The sequence below is a fragment of the Ursus maritimus genome, unplaced genomic scaffold, assembly GCF_017311325.1.
Source record: "Ursus maritimus isolate PB19 unplaced genomic scaffold, ASM1731132v1 scaffold_14, whole genome shotgun sequence".
NCBI lineage: Eukaryota > Metazoa > Chordata > Mammalia > Carnivora > Ursidae > Ursus > Ursus maritimus.
This window is the reverse complement of record NW_024423786.1, coordinates 42,312,867-42,317,457: the sequence shown is the minus strand read 5'-3', so window position 1 is coordinate 42,317,457 and position 4,591 is coordinate 42,312,867. Positions and strand designations below refer to the sequence as shown.

Below are 4,591 nucleotides of genomic sequence, written 5' to 3'. Positions count from 1 at the left end.
GAGCTGAGATTTGGTCTGCTGCAGCCGCAGGCCGTGAGGCCTCAGCAGGGCCTTGCTGCTGCTTTTGCTCTGAGATCCCTGTCCTGTCTCAGGGCCCTGGGCCGGGGTCCCAGATCCTCTCTGTGTGCCTCTCAAGCCTCTCTTTCCATCCCCCTCGGCGCACTGATGACAACACTGGTCCTGAGCACCCCTTAGCCAGCTGAGGGCACTCCCTCCAGGCTGGGACCCCACCTGCAGCTCTCTCTCCTGGCCAGCCTCCCTGAGCGTGGGCTCCCACTGCCTCTTGTGCCTCCTGGGGCTCGTGCCTGTCCCACTGGCCAACCTGCTCTCCCCGACATGGCAGAGAGCTCTTCTGTGTGTGTGTGTGTGTGTGCGTGTGTGTGTGCACGTGTCTGTCCCACGTTCTCCATCTCCGTCCCTCGTCCCACCATTCACTCCTTTACCTCTGATCAGGGAGTAATGTGGCCTCGACCCAGGTTAGAATGAGCCTCCCGTGACCTCGCATACCCAGGCCGACACCGAGGCTCTAGCAGCTTTGAAGACGAGACGACTCCAGGTAAGAATGTCCGCATTGTCGGTGAGTGCGGAAGTTGGCAGAAGATGGTAATGAGCGGGAAAAGAGATGCGTACGGGCTGTATTCCTGTTCTCCCCGTTCACGGTGGACTAGAACACCCGTGCCGACAAATGCACGTCAGGTGTGCAAAGGGATCGCCAGTGCCTTCGCCTCTTCACCCATCTGGGGTGTCAGACCCCCACTCTCCCTGCAGAGGGGACCCCTGTGCTGACGGCGCCTTGCTTGCTTTTCTGTGTGGTTTTACCGCCCGGGCGTGACTCCCCTATCACCACACGTTTGTCTTATTTGTGTTTGAACTTTATATGATGCAAACATACGGTGGCTATTCTTTGGTGTTTGATTTTGCTCGTGTCACATTATTATTACTTTTTAAGTTTCCTCCAAGTTGGCACGTGTACCTGTAGTTGATCCTTTCTTTTGGCTGCTCTGTTCTGTTTTCTACATGATTATAACCGCGGACCGGTTATCCACTCTACTCTCGGTGGACATTTGGATTGTCTTCGGGCTTGGCTGTCGTGAAGAATGCTGCCAGGGCCTTTGGGTACAAGTTTCTATGGGCGCCTTTGCTGGAACAGATGTGTGAGTATTTTCAACTTTGGTAGACGGTCCCTAACAGTGGTTGTATCGATTCGTGTATGTGCGTCGTTACGTCATCCCTCTACAGCAGCCTGCAGTCCTAGCTGTTTGTACCCTTGCATGGTCTGATGAAAGCAAACAAAGGAGGGGGAAGCATTAGTAACAACTGAGGACAAATAGAAAGCAAAAAGTAAGATGGGCAATAAGTCCCAGTGCGCCAGTCATTACGGTAAATATACATGACTTAAATGGACAAGGACAAAGACGGCAGTAAAAAATTCATTTAGAAGACACATGCTAGGGGCGCCTGGGTGGCACAGCGGTTGAGCGTCTGCCTTTGGCTCAGGGCGTGATCCCGGCGTTCTGGGATCGAGCCCCACATCAGGCTCCTCCGCTAGGAGCCTGCTTCTTCCTCTCCCACTCCCCCTGCTTGTGTTCCCTCTCTCGCTGGCTGTCTCTACCTCTGTCAAATAAATAAAATCTTTAAAAAAAAAAAAGAAGAAGAAGACACGTTCTAAACATAACATCACAGAAAAACTTATGGTAAATTTATGAAAAGGAAATACCGGGAAAATAGTATCCGAAAGAAAGCCACAGAGAGCTGCATTACATCGGATGAAACAGACTTGATACCAGAAAGTGTTATTAGTGACAGAAAGGACGCCCGTCACCAGAAAGATGTGACATTTCCAAAGTTGAATACAACAAATACAACAGCTTCAAGACACTGGAAGCCAAAGTTGGTAGGACCGCTAGGAGAAGCTGACCTGGCCGCCGTCAGAGAGGGACTTCCGCGTTCGTCTGTCCGTGACTGGCAGACAAAGCAGAAAACAGAGCAGAGAACGGAAAATGATACAGATCATTAGAATAAGAACTGAGTGGAACTTCTAGAACTGAAGAGCGCAGTAACTGAAATCAGAAACTCAGTGGATTAGACACAGTTAGGGAGAGAGTCAACGAACTCAAGGATGTGGCAGAAGGAATTTTCTGGAACACTGCACAGAGAGACAAAGAGGTTAAAACATATGAAAATGGTTAAGACCTGTAGAGCAATAAAGTAACATACGCTTCCTTAGAATTCCAGAAGGAGGAGAGGGAGAAACTAAGAGAATATTTAAAGTACTAAGAGCTCAGCATTTCCACTATAGATTCATGTGGCCCAGGTAGGACTAAAAAAAAAGAAAAATATTATCAAGATACATCACAAGGACGTGCCAGAGCGTCACAGTGAGCCCTTCATCCACGACCAAGGTCTCACCGCAGAGGAGTGTTTATTTTGTGGGATTTTGAAAAAATAAAAAGGTAGAACGTAAATCTTGAGCACGTAACTTGGAAGCGTGAAAGGGGTTAAAACGTTCTAAGGAGGTAACTTTAGGCTTCTTCACAATACACAAAGTGAACATTTCAGGGAGTTGTCCCCAGTGCCCTTTATGGCTATCCGGGAGAGAATCAGAACTCATACCTTGCATTTGGCTGTTGCAAACAGAGCTGCTTTTATTTTTAAATTTTAAAAATTTTTTATTTTTAAAGATGATATTTATTTATCTGTCAGAGAGACAGAGGGAGAGAGCACAAGCAGGGGGAGGGCAGGCAGAGGGAGACAGAGGCTCCCTGCTGAATGAGGAGCCTGACGCAGGCCTTGATCCCAGGGCCCCAAGATCGTGACCTGAGCCGAAGGCAGATGCTTAACCGACTGAGCCACCCGGGTGTCCCCAGAGCTGCTTTTAGGATGGTTTTCCCACCTTTTTATTTTCGTGGCATGAACTTTCTGGAGAGAACAGGCTAATTGTATTGATTGCAGAATGGCCTACATTTAGGATTTGTCTGATGGTTTCACTGGGGCTCATCGAACACTGTGGTTTTTTTCCTCTGGATCTTGCAGACAATATGGTCCATTTAGTCTTCCCATGACACTGTGATGGGAGCACCGTATACGTCCTTTAGGCACCTGACCATATCGTGATTGATGGACTTTGGGCGAAAAATGAGCATATGATCTTTCTGAGTTTGTGTTTTACATTTGCAGCATGGGAGAGACGCTGGCCTTCCTCACCGAACGCTCCCAAGCCCCTCAGACTGTGCGGCGACCCCAGGACTCCGGAGAACGGCCATGGGACATGACAAAGTCACAGACACGGGTGATGTTAATGGCAGCCTAAAAAACAAGAGAAAAGAAAATGAAAAGAGGTCTAAGGCTTGCGAGCACAGAAGGCCCAAACGTAAAATAACCTGGGGAAACGCTGAAGCGAATGTTCGAATATATTGATGTTAGAGTCTATACTGGGGAAAACTCGGAGCCTTGAGAGCCTCGGAGTGAGGTGAAAGGAAACCACGAATGTGACATCGGAGGGGGGGGGGTTCTGTCCACGTGACCCTTGCCAAGGACGACCTCCTTCAGCAAAGTAACCGGAGACCATTTTCTGCAAGTCGCTGCTGGCCCAGTCTGGGGTAGCTCATGGGCATAAACACCCCCAGGGGGCACCCTTTAGAAAGGCCTCAGTGGAACAAGCAGGCAAACTTTTTCAGGCCCAGCGAACGGACGCAGAAATGGGTTTACTGGGAAAAGAGCGCGGTCGCTCCCCAGGACCACTCAGCTGATCCCCTGTGAGGGGCCGCAGCCGCGTGCTCTGCAAACACCGGGCCCAGCGGGCCACGGAGAAGCCCTCTGTACTCTCTGCTGGAGTTGGCTCGGTGTGCTCCTTCGCCCCACATATTTGAGCGGGAAACAAACAATCAAGAGCAGCTAGGAGGCGGGATCTGCTGAGGAAGAACAGACGGGGCGCTGTGAAAATATTTTCCAGGGTCACAGTGTCCGTGGGGCCGCGCTGTCCCCATCGGGGGCCCCCTGACGCCTTGCACTGTGTCCTGCTGTGCGGTTCCCTGCTTGAAACGCACGCGCTTCATTTCGCAAGCTCCCCAGTTGCGATTATCTGGGACGTCTTTCGCCTGTCGAGCCTGGCCATGGGGTCTGTGGCTGAGCGTGGGCACACAGAATGCGCCCCCCCCAGGCCCCCTCGTCACAGGCCGCTCTGTAGCAGGACCCCCGTGGGGGGTGATAGGCACATTTGCGCCCGCAGAGCACACGGGGTTCGGGGTTCGGGGTTCGTGGACCTGGCTGCGTGCCAGGACCCTCCGAGCAGCTTTAACCACATTTTCCATGTCCCCCTCTTCCCAGGGCTCCTGGGGAACGGCCCCCGTCTGTCCACTTCCTCCCGCCTTTCCCGCGTTCACGAAAATGCCTTCAGAGTCCACAGCACCATCTCGGGCTTGCGCGTGCTCCAGTGGGGAGGAAGACAGAACGTGCCGGGCTTCTCCCAGCTCAGGGGAACGGTCTCTTTCCTTGATACCATTTTCCCCTCTGCCTTCCGCCCTGCTGCCTTTTGCTTTTGGTTTTGTATTCGCTCTTTTATAGCCAGACTCATCAAGAGGCGTCCATACTT

At 51.6% G+C, this 4,591-nt stretch overlaps 1 long non-coding RNA gene across 1 annotated transcript; it reads left to right on the top strand.

Annotated features, from left to right (window-relative positions):
- Window positions 1-239: 239 nt before the first annotated feature.
- LOC103674899 lies at window positions 240-3,261 on the top strand. Its single transcript, XR_571735.2, has 3 exons — window positions 240-556; window positions 1,097-1,154; window positions 3,178-3,261. It is a non-coding gene; the product is annotated as an uncharacterized LOC103674899 (long non-coding RNA).
- The last annotated feature ends 1,330 nt before the right edge of the window (window positions 3,262-4,591 follow it).